Below are 12,069 nucleotides of genomic sequence, written 5' to 3'. Positions count from 1 at the left end.
AGTTGTTGTATCTTGTATTTTTCAAAAGGTTTGCATTTGCTGTTCATAGTGTCAATATTTTGTCATTGAACATTTTCTTGTCTTTTATGGTATTTCACCTACTGCAATTATTTTAAAATTGATCAGATTGCTTTGGTAGGATATCTTGGCTCATAGGTAGCAACTTCATTTTGTTTTGCTTTTCACATCCATTTTCCTTCTTTAAGGAATGAGAATTTAGAGCGACATGTACCTTTACATAAACTGGAGGGCTTACATTGTGCCAGAAGTTGTTATACAACCTCTGGGAAGAGGGGGTATTCATAAATAATCTTACATACCATTTGATCCTGAAAGATATAGTATCTGTTTGGCCAGATGTGTCAACTAGTGCAGTAGCAGCATGAAGGATAAGCAACTACTTTTAGATTATATCTCAAACCCACTCAAAAGAGGGACTTAATGCAAAATACTATAATCCTGATGAAAAACCCATGTCTGGAGATATTATGAATTCTAGCATGACACCTGCTGTTGTTCTACTAAACAGTCATACTGACAAACTACCTTGTAAATATTTATATTTATACCTATGTATTTTTGCTACTATCTATGTTGGTAAGAGTAGATTCTTTATGCAATGTATAAATTCATAACTTGTCAACATGTTGAGTATAAGTACCTGTGAATGTTCAGCTATGGATAAGTAGTCTATATAAATCTCTGATGAAAGACTCTAGGAAAATTATAAAAGAGGAGGCAGAAAGAATGTAAGAGCAAGCACATTGGCAGAAGGGATGCAAAATGCTATTTTTAGGACATGACATAGCTGTGAAACACATTAACTCACAGCAGCTATGATTTACTGAACATAATTAACACAGTTAAAAATACACAGGCCCCATTCTTTGTAGAGGAGCTACTGGTGATTGCTGCTGAAGGAGAGACTAACTCTCTTTAAGGGATATGGTTGCTATTAGACTGCCGGTGTCCTAATAGATGGACACACACCCATGCACATATAGGCAGCACTAATTTAACTCAGGAATATTCATGACAAAAATATAAAAGATATGATTATGAGACGAAGAGGTGGGAGCCACGAAGGGGAGTAGGAGAGAAGTAGTGATTGATACACATAATCAAAATACATTGTACAAATGTATGAAATTGTTTATGAATAAATAGGAAAAGTTACATAAAGAAAAATGTATGGACTTTAAAGCTTGATATTGTGTGCTGATATTTTAATAAGTTTTCGTATTTTAGAAGTAAAAATGTTTAAAAGTGTAATTTGCTAAATATTACTTAACTGAATGGAGTGTATTATTTTTGAAGACTTAGCTATAAGCTATTACGGCCAAACGAGTATCTTTTCATTTCAAAGTGAAAACCCTCACTAATTGAAATTTTATTTTAAAAAATAATCTATTCAACATAGTACAACTAAAGGAGATCAAGGGGATACAAATTGAAAATGAAAAAGTCAAAGTATCACTGATCGCAGATGATAGGATAGTATATATGAGAGATCATAAAAAATTCAATCAGAGAACTCCTTCAGCTGATAAACACTTTCTGCAAAGTGACTGCATACAAAATTAACTCAAAAAAAAATCAGAAGGCCTCCAGTACACCACAAAAGGACAGAGTAAGAAATTAGGGAAGCAACACTCTTCACAATAGCCACTAATAACATAAAGTACCTTGAGGTGACTCTAACCAAACAAGTAAAAGACCTGTTTGAAAAAGACTTCAGCTCTCTGAAGAAAGAAATTGAAGAAGATATCAGAAGATGGAAAGATCTCCCATGCTCATAGATCAGTAAGATTAACATAGTGAAAATGACCATCCTGCTAAAAGCAATCTACGATTCAACGCAATTCTTATCAAAATAGAAACATAATTCTGTACAGACCGTGAAAGAACCATTCTCAACCTCATATGGGAAAACAAAAAATCCAGAATTTCCAAAATGATCCTGTACAACAACAAATCATTTGGAGGTATCTCCATCCCTGATCTCAAACTGTACTACAGAGTAATAGTAATAAAAACTGAAAGGTATTGGCATAGGAACAGAATTGTGGATTACTAAAACCTCATAGAAGACCCAGAAATGAATCCACATACCCATGGATACTTGATTTTTGACCAAGAAGCCAAAAACCATTCAATGGAAAAAAGACAGCAGCTTCAACAAATGATGCTGGTATAATAGTCTATATGCAGAAAAATGAAAATAGATCCATAGTTTATCACCCTGCACAAAACTAAAGTCCAAGTGGTTCAAAGACCTCAACTTAAAATCAGATACACTAAATCGGTTAGAAGAAAAAGTGAGGAAGAACCTACAACTCATTGGCACAGGAGCAACTTCCTGAACAGAACACCAAGAGCACAGGCTCTAAGATCAACAATCAATAAGTGGGACCTCATGAAACTGAGAATCTTCTGTAAAGCAAAGGACACTGTCATCAGAACAAAATGACAGCCTAAAGACTGGAAAAGGAACTTCACCACCCCTATATCTGACAGAGGGCTGATATCTGGAATATATAAAGAACTAAAGAAGTTAAAAGGCAATAAATAAAACAATCCAATTAAAAAATCAGGTAAGGAGCTACAGAATTCTCTGTAGAAGAATATAGAATAGCAGAGAAAGATGCTCAACATCCTTAGCCATCATGGAGATGCAAATCAAAACAATCCTGAGATTTCACCTTACACCCATCAGAATGGCTAAGATAAAAAAAAACTCAAGTGACAACACATGCTGGAGAGATTGTGGAGAAAGGGGAACACTCCTCCATTGCTGGTGGGAATGTAACTGGTAAAACCACTTTGGAAATCAATCTGGCACTTTCTCAGACAGGAATACTGTTTTCTCAAAGTCCAGCTATACCACTCCTAGGCATATATCCAAAAGATACACAAGTACACAACAAGGACATTTGCTCAACCATGTTTGTAGCAGTTTTATTGCTAATAGCCAGAACCTGAAAATAACCCAGTTGTTCCTCAACAGAGGAATGGATACAGAAATTGTGATACATTTACACAATGGACTACTACTCAGCAATTAAAAACAAGGAAATCATGAAGTTTGCAGGCAAATGATCTAGAAAAGATCATTCTGAGTGAGGTATCCCAGAAGCAGAAAAACACACATGTTATATACTCATTTCTAAATGGATACTAGGCATATAATATAGAATAAACATGCTGAACTCTGTACACTTACAGAAGCAAAGCAAGAAGGAGGACCCTGAGTAATATGATCAATCCTCACTCAGAAAGACATACAGGATGAACATTGGAAGAATGAGAAAACAGGAAACAGGACAGGAGCCACCACAGAGGTCTTCTGAAAGATTCTACACAGCAGTGTATCAAAGCAGATGCAGAGACTCATAACAAAACCTTGGGCAGAGTGCAGGGAATCTTAGGAATGAAGGCAGAGATAGAAAATCCTGAAGAGAACTGGAGCTCAACAGGAGAGCAACAGAACCAAAACCTCTAGGCACAAGGGTCTTTTCTGAGACTGATACTCCAAGCAAGGACCATTCATTGAGACAACATAGAACCCCTACACAGATGTAACCCATGGCAGCTCAGTGTCCAAGAGGTTTCCCTAGTAATGGGAACAGGGACTGTCTCTGACATGAACTCAGTGGCTGGTTCTTTGACAGCCCCCCCCCCAATGGGGGAGCAGCCTTACCAGGCCACAGAGGAGGACAATGCAACCAGTCCTGATGAGACCTGATAAGCTATGGTCAGCTTGAAGGGGAGGAGGACCTCCCTTATCAATGGACTTGGAGAGGGGCATGGGAGGAGATGAGGGAGAGAGGGTGGGATTGGGAGGAAATGAGGGAGGGGGCTAGAGCTGGGATACAATGTCAATAAACTGTAATTTATATAAAAAATAAAAATTTAATTAAGATATAATATTTTTTATTTTTCAGAAAAAAACTGTTGTAAAAGTATATTACCTTAATATATTACTCTTTTATTAATAATTTATTGATATAAAAATTAGTACATGCAATATCATATTCATTATTTTTCCATTTACTCCTATACTTCCTGTTGCATATGTTAATATGTAAAGGTCAACTTTGAGTAGTCATTTAGTTGGTAACTAAACACTTCTGTCTTCTGAATCCATATTTCTTTTTTCTTTTCCAGTGAACAAATTAGGCCATGGAAGATGATGCAGCCAGCCCTGATGAGACCTGATAGGGTAGGATCAGACAGAAGGGGAGGAGGTCTTCCCCTATTAGGGGACTAGGGAATTGACATAGAGGGAGAAGAGGGAGAGTGGATGGGACTAAGAGGAGACTAGGGATGGGGCTACATGGAAATTTAAAGTGAATAAATTGTAATAAATGAATAAATTAATTAATTACAAATTATTCTCATTCACTATGTTTGTCAGTCCATGTTAATTATGAATGTGTTTGTGTGTGTGTGCATTTGCCTGTTAAGACAAAATGGGGCATTCCTGCACTAAAATGTATATATCCCATACATTTTTAGACATTAACAATTGAGCAATTTAGAAAAAATAAGAGTATTGGTTAAATTAAATTTTGATTATATTGGTACTTTACTCCATCACATTTAAGAAACTATGGAAAAATTAAGGAACTGATACATTTTCTTTGGCTCTTTTAACCTACTGCATCATGTTTTCATAGATAAGGGATTAAAAATAACTACAAAATTTATCATATATCAGAGACTGTTTACTATTCTTTCACAAATAGCTTTTGATATAACATTTTGAATTGTTTATTTTTATTTTATTTATTTTTATATTTTTTAATCATTTTTACCTATTATGCTATTTCATATATGAAGAGAAAAAAATGAATTTCTAGAAAAGATGAAACTGAAATGTAAGAGAAATTCTGTTGTATACGTTCATTATTTACATGAATAATTTTCTGAAATATGTAAGAATGTTTGGAACCTATGAGCAAGAAATGTGTCATAAGCAGAATTTCATGTTATTAGCCCAAGCTAGCCTGAAGAACACAGTGTAGCTCCTGATTGCCTCAATCTATTATGCAAATAATAGATTTTAATTTGAAATATAAGAATATTTCCAAGAAAATAATGGCTGCAGTGGTCAAAGTTGTGACCGAAGTGTCGGCAACAGAGCCTAAAGAGGGTAAGAGGGTGATGTGCCCTCTGTGCCAAGTGGCAATGGAGCTCCAGGTCCCAAGGGTAAGGGAAAACTACCTACTCAGAATGAGAAGAGGAAGAAAAAAAAACATAAAAGAGGAGGCAACTGTTTTGAGCCATATGCCAATCCAACTAAAAGATACAGAGTCTTCATTACAAATATACCTTTTGATGTAAACTGGCAGTTGCTTAAAGACCTGGTTAAAGAAAAAGTTTATTAGGTAACATACATGGAGCTCTTAATAGACGCTGAGGGAAAGTCAAGAGAATGTGCTGTTGCTGAATTCAAGATGGAGGAGAGTATGAGAAAAAAAATCTGCTGCTGAAGATCTAAACCTGCATATTCTGAGTGGAAGACCACTGAAAGTAAAAGATTATCCTTAAGATGACCATGGAAGGAGAGCTGTGCAAAATGTGATGGTTACAGCTGGTGGGATGTATATAGGGTTAGGTGGCCCAGGAATGATTAATATCCTACCCAGTATCTTAAATAATCCTAACATCCTAAATGAAATTATCCATGAACTACAGAATGGAAGACTTGGAAGCACAGAATTTCTAGAAAATCTGGATTATAAAGTTGGCTGGAAGAAACTGAAGGAAGTATTTAGTATGGCTGGTGAATAGGTCTGAGCAGACATTCTGAAAGATAAAGATGGGAAAAGGCACTGTGACTTTTGAACGGTCCTTTGAAGCTGTGCAAGCTATATCTATGTTTAACAGCCAGCTTCTGTTAAACTTCAAAACATAAAAAGAGGAGGCAACTGTATTGAGCCATATGCCACTCTGATGCACTTCAAAATGGATGAGAAGGCTTCACCAAAGGGAGAATTTTCCCTCCTTAAAGCCCATAGCATCTTCCCCATGGACTGGGTGGTACTAGCACGGGGTTAGGATATGGAGGGCAGCCAATTGATGCCAACCACCTAAACAAAGGCATTGGAATGGAAAACTAGGGCTTGCAGGAATAGGAATGGGAATGGAAAGCATAAGACTTGGAATAAATAAAATCGGAGGCATGGGAGGACCATTTGTTGGTGGTATGGAAAACATGGAGTAATTTGGATCTGGGATGAACATGGGCCAAATAAATGAAATCCTAAGTAATGGACTGAAGAGAGGAGAGATCATTGCAAAGCAGAGAAGAGGTGCAGCTGGAGGCAGTGTGCCTGAGATCGAGAGGATAGGCCCTAACAATAACCCTATTGGCAGTGCTGGCATGGAGCACATGGGTGCAGGCCTAAGCCATGGCATGGATCAAGTGGCTCTAATACTGAGTGTATGGGCCCTGGTCATGGACCTCAAGGGCTCAACTAAGTACATGGGCTCTGGTATCAAGCTCATGGGCCCACTAGGCCTTGACCACATGTCCTCCAGTACTGAGCACATTGGCCAGACCATGGAGCACATTGGCTCTTGTGTGGAGCTGGAATACAGAATGCCCTTAGTACACACCTTTACTCCCTTTGGCTGTAATACAGGCATGTCTTTAGAACACACCTTAAATAGCAAACAATGACATCTATGAGGGACAGACAAAGTGATAAATCAGAGAAAGATTTGACATAATGAGTCAGATATAGGATCTGTCGAACTCTCAAGAGGACACACTGGAAGAAAAGGCTACTTAAGAACCTTCTGAGGCTATGAGGCGAGATAGTGAGTTGGGTTTAGTGTAATTCAATTGAATGCAGTTGAGTTTAATTGCTTATTTGCAGTTCCATTCAGTTCCTTTTAGTTTTTCCAGAGAGTACAATGCAATACTGTAGAAAGTACAGTAGAGTTGAGCACAGTAGAGTTTGAATGCAGTAGAGTTGAGTACAGACATTTTGGGGCAGTTCAGTTTGTGGATTTCAGCAGCATATTTTCCAAGTAGAACAATTAGGTCAGAAGCAGAGAGAAGCCAGGTGAAATATTCAGCTTGCAGAGTAGTTTTAGCCAGAGCAGCTGAGTTGAACCAGTGAGCCAGAGTTCAGAAAAAGCTAGAAAGGATAAGTTTATTCAGAAGTAAGTCTCGGAAGCTGAAAAAAAAATTATAGGCTTAGGTTAGCACAAGTAGGCAGGAAGCTGGAGCCTTCAAGGTCCAGGCTTGCAAAAGATTAGATTGTATAGAGGCTAGAAACTTCCAAGACTAGGTCTGGAGATAGCTAGATAGAAACACTCTGAACTCACTCCAAATCTTGTATTTGTAAAGTTAAGTATGGCTTTCATCTCATGCCCTCATCTGAGAAAATAAAAACAATATATACAAGAAATAATGCATCAGATTTAAGTACCCTAACATTCAACATTGTCTACAAAACTGATTTTAAGGAAACATTGGGCATCCAAAACAATTAATGAAAGATCTTGCATAGAGAGGATCTAGACCTCTGTTCAGATGTAGTCCATAGACAGCTCAGTCTCCAAGTTGTTACCCTAGTAAAGGGAGAAGAGATGGTCTCTGACATAAACTCTGTTTCTTGCTCCTTGAGAACTTCTCCTTGGTGGGGCAACCTAGACAGCCCACAGAGAAAGAGGATCCAGGCAGTCCTAATGAGACCTTGATAGGCTAGGGCCAGACAGTAGTGGAGGAGGATTTCCCCTATCAGTGGCTAGGGGAGAGGGACAAGGAAGCAAGAGTGAGAGAGGGTGGACAGGGAGGACATGAGGAAGGGGGCTACAACTAAGATACAAGGTGAATAATTTGTAAATAATAATAATAATAATAAAATATTAAAAAGAATGGAAACTTACAAAGAATGCCACATGATACTAAGGTCTGAAGAGAACTAAATTTTAATAATTTTGTTGCTGTTAATATATTAAGAGTTGAGTACTGGAAGGTTTGAAGAGTGGTTATATAAATTTTTGGTCTCTAAAAATTGCCCAATATCTCTTCCTATATCTGTTTCTTTGACCTTGTTTTATTTTATAGAACACTATCTTAAAATTTCAGAGTTGAAGACAAAATTTATATTTATCCTTTTGATGAAACTTTGTTATCCAAATAATTTTGTTAGAAAAATAGACCTATTTCTTTTAGACTTTATTTTACTATAACCTTATGTGGTGCTGGAAAATTATAAGAATGTAATCTTTATAGCTTAGATAGCTAGTACTTTACATCTCCTACTTAAATTTGATACTGATTTTAGATTTGTTCATAGCATCAATACATTTTATTATATTATACTTAGGTATTCATATGGATTAGTTTCTTTTCTTGACATAACAATGAAATATCTGATTTTAAAGTAATTTAAGGAGGTAGGGATTCATTTTGTCTCAAAATTCATAAGAATACAGTCCATTCATTGTAGTATGAACTAAATGTTGGTTAGAGAAACTTGGTCTCTAGCAACAGGTAGACATCAAAGAATAATGAAGGACAGTTTTTGTTTGTTTGTTTGTTTGTTTTCTCTTCTTATTCAATCAAAGACCCAAGCCCATTGGATAGATATAACCACATTCATGGCATATCCTCATTTCCTTTGTTAAAGTAATCTGGAAACTCTTTCAAATACAAATCTCAGTATTTTTTCTGAGTTATTCCAAATCCAGTCAAATTAATTATAATTATTAACCATTACAAGTCTATCCATAACTGAAAAGCTTCTGTAAAGCAAAACACACTCTTGTCAGAACAAAATGACAGCTTACAGACTGGGAAAGGATCTTCACCAACCCTATATCTGACAGAGGGCTGATATCCAGAATATACAAAGAATTAAAGAAGTTAAAGAGCAATAAATCAAGTAATCCAATTAAAAAATGGGGTACGGAGTTAAACAGAGAATTGTCAATAGAGGAATATAGAATGGCAGAGAAACACTTAAAGAGATGCTCAACATCCTTAGCCATCAGGGAAATGCAAATCAAAACGACCCTGAAATTTCACCTTACACCCATCAAAATGGCTAAAACAAAAAACTCAAATGACAATGCATGCTGGAGAGGTTGTGGAGAAAGGGGAACCCTCCTCCACTGCTGGTGGGAATGTAAACTGGTAAAACCACTTTGGAAGTCAATCTGGTACTTTCTCAGATAATTAGGAATAGTGTTTCCTCAAAACCCAGCTATACCACTGTTAAGTATATACCCAAAATTTGATCAAGTACACAGCAAAGACATTTGCTGAACCATGTTTGTAGCAGCTTTATTTGTAATAGCCAGAACCTGGAAACAACCCAGATGTCTATCAATGGAGGAATGGATACAGAAATTGTGGTATTTTTACACAATGGAATACTACTTAGCAATCAAAAATGAGGAAATCATGAAATTTGCAGGCAAATGGTGGGATCTAAAAGAGATCATTCTGAGTGAGGTATCACAGAAGAAGAAAGACACACATGGTATATACTCACTTATATAGACCTATACGATATGATAGACATAATGAAATCTATACACCTAAAGAAGATGAACAAGAAAGAGGACCTGGGGTAAGATGATCAATCCTCACTTAGAAAGACAAATGGGAGGTGGATTGGATATAGGAGAAAACAAGTAATAGGACAGGAGTCTACCACAAAGGGTCTCTGAAAGACTCTACCTAGCAATGTATCAAAGCAGATACTAAGACTCATAACCAAACTTTTGGCAGAGTGCAGGGAACCATATGAAAGAAGGGAGAGTTAGTATGATGTGGAAAGGATAGGAGCTCCACAAGGACCAAATATATCTGGCACAGGGGTCTCTTCTGAGACTGATACTCCAACCAAGGACCAGGTATGGATATAACTTAGAACTTCTGCTCGAATGTAACCCATGGTAGCTCAGTAACCAATTGGTTTCCCATAGTAAGGGGAATAGGGACTATTTCTGACAGGAACTCAATGGCAGGCTCTTTGACCTCCCCACTTCCCAAGGAAGGAGCAGCTCTGCTACGCCAGAAAGGAGGACTTTGCAGCCAGCCCTGAAGATACCTGATAAAACAGGATCGGATGAAAGGGGAAGAGGTCCTCCCCAATCAGTGGACTTGGAAAGGGGGAGGGAAGAGATGAGGGAGGAAGGGTGGGATTGAGGGAATAAGGGAGTAGGATACAGCTGGTATATAGAGTTAATAAAATATAACTAATAATAAAAAATTAAATAAAATAAAACAAAAAACAAGTCTACCCATTGTCAACTTGACACCAAAACACATCATTTTTTAACAATAATGTTCTACTTCTAGACATGAAAGTTACATTCATAGTTATCTCATGATTCAAAATATATTTTGTTCATCTGTAACAGTCCTCAAAGTCTTATCAGTATTAAGCTGTTGAAAATCCCAAAATTTAACCTCTTCCAATAGTTATCATAATCTCTTAATTATTAGTGCTTATAATATAAAATAGGTGAGAAAGTGGGCCATTTACAATGTAGGGAAATATTCTCCAAAAAAGCATTATATATTTTAAAATGTCATTATTTAGCTTAGTACCGTGTCCAGTAAAAAAAAAAAAAAAATAATGATAGATAAAATAAATTAAAAGAAAACAGTTTTGTATATCCAATATAAAGTTAATAAAGTTACAAAAAATAAATATTCACATTCAATCATGGAGAGAAAAGGGCATAGTAAAGAAACATTGGGTCAATACAGACAAAAACACATCTGTATAAACACCAAATCCCACAGCTCAGTGTCCAGAATCTGGGCCTTGTGATAGAATCATCTGTCCTCTAAGAACCTGGGGTGGTTATATCCCTCCATTTCTGCTACATTAAAGCACAGATAGCCTCTTTCATGATCTGGCTCTATTCTTTGAGTGAAGCTTTAGTTGGCAGATGTCCTGAAGTTATGATAAATCAGCATCTTAGAATCTCCATTGCAACATGGGCCTCGTTTTCACAACTTCATATAATGGTCTTTGAAGGACACCTTGCACTGAATTATACATCATGTTTGACTTCATCAACTTTGGTACACCCCATTAAAAGCATCCACAACCTTGTAACTCTTGTATTTTGCATGTCTACAAAACTATTACCACATGGACACTGCTGTCAAATTTTCCTGCCAGCCAATTAAGTAATTTTAAAAGGCATTCTATAAAAGGGAAAAATCTGTTATAAAATAAGACTTAGTGTGTGTAAACAAAGTACATATATATTATATATATAATATATAAATATATTAGATGTTATTAAGTGTGTTTAGCTTTGCTACTGTTTTTAGTGAGAGTGTGTGTATGTGTGTGTGCATGTGCAGGGAAGAAAAAGGTATCTTCTATTTTTCTCCACATCAATTTTTTTGAGTCAATGTCTCTTATTGAACATAATAGTTGTTGTCTGATCGAGGATGTATGACCAGCAAGCTCCCAGGATTCACCTGTTTTTATCCCTCTCAGTGATGGAGTTATAAACCTGTGTGACAATGCCCAGCTTTTAAATGGGAGATGGGTATTTGAACTCTGTTCTTCTTGCTTCCAAGCAAGCACCCATACCCAGTGAACCATCTCTTCTTCCTCCCATTTTGTTTTGTTTTGTTTTTGGAATATGATCTTGTGTGTCCTCAAGATAACCTCAACCTTGCTATTTAGCCACAGATCACTGAAATTCTGTTATTCCAGCTTCCACCTCTGGAGTGACAGAGTAAAGTGTACATGCCACAATACCTGAAATTTAAAGTGCTAAAGACTGATCCCAAGACTTCATGCAATGTAGGCAGATATTCTATCAACTGACTGAACTAAATTTCAGCTCCTATATCTAACCTTCTTTAGAACCAAATCCAGATCCATTCTTCTGAAACTTCAGTTGTATAATTTCAGTTCCTTTACCTCCTCTGGTGGGCACATAAAGAACGTGTGTGTGTGTGTGTGTGTGTGTGTGTGTGCGCGTGTGTGCGCGCACGCGCGAGCATGCGCTAATATATACTCAGTAGAACATTGCCACAAAAGGGTTTATTTCTCAGCTGTAAAGCCC

General features: G+C 36.9%; 1 pseudogene; it reads left to right on the top strand.

Annotated features, from left to right (window-relative positions):
- The first annotated feature begins 5,100 nt into the window (after positions 1–5,100).
- LOC110543668 (heterogeneous nuclear ribonucleoprotein M-like) lies at positions 5,101–6,688 on the top strand (annotated as a pseudogene).
- Positions 6,689–12,069: the final 5,381 nt, after the last annotated feature.

This window comes from Meriones unguiculatus, chromosome X, assembly GCF_030254825.1.
Source record: "Meriones unguiculatus strain TT.TT164.6M chromosome X, Bangor_MerUng_6.1, whole genome shotgun sequence".
NCBI classification, from domain to species: domain Eukaryota; kingdom Metazoa; phylum Chordata; class Mammalia; order Rodentia; family Muridae; genus Meriones; species Meriones unguiculatus.
The sequence above is the reverse complement of the archived record's forward strand: the minus strand, read 5'-3'. Positions and strand labels throughout refer to the sequence as shown.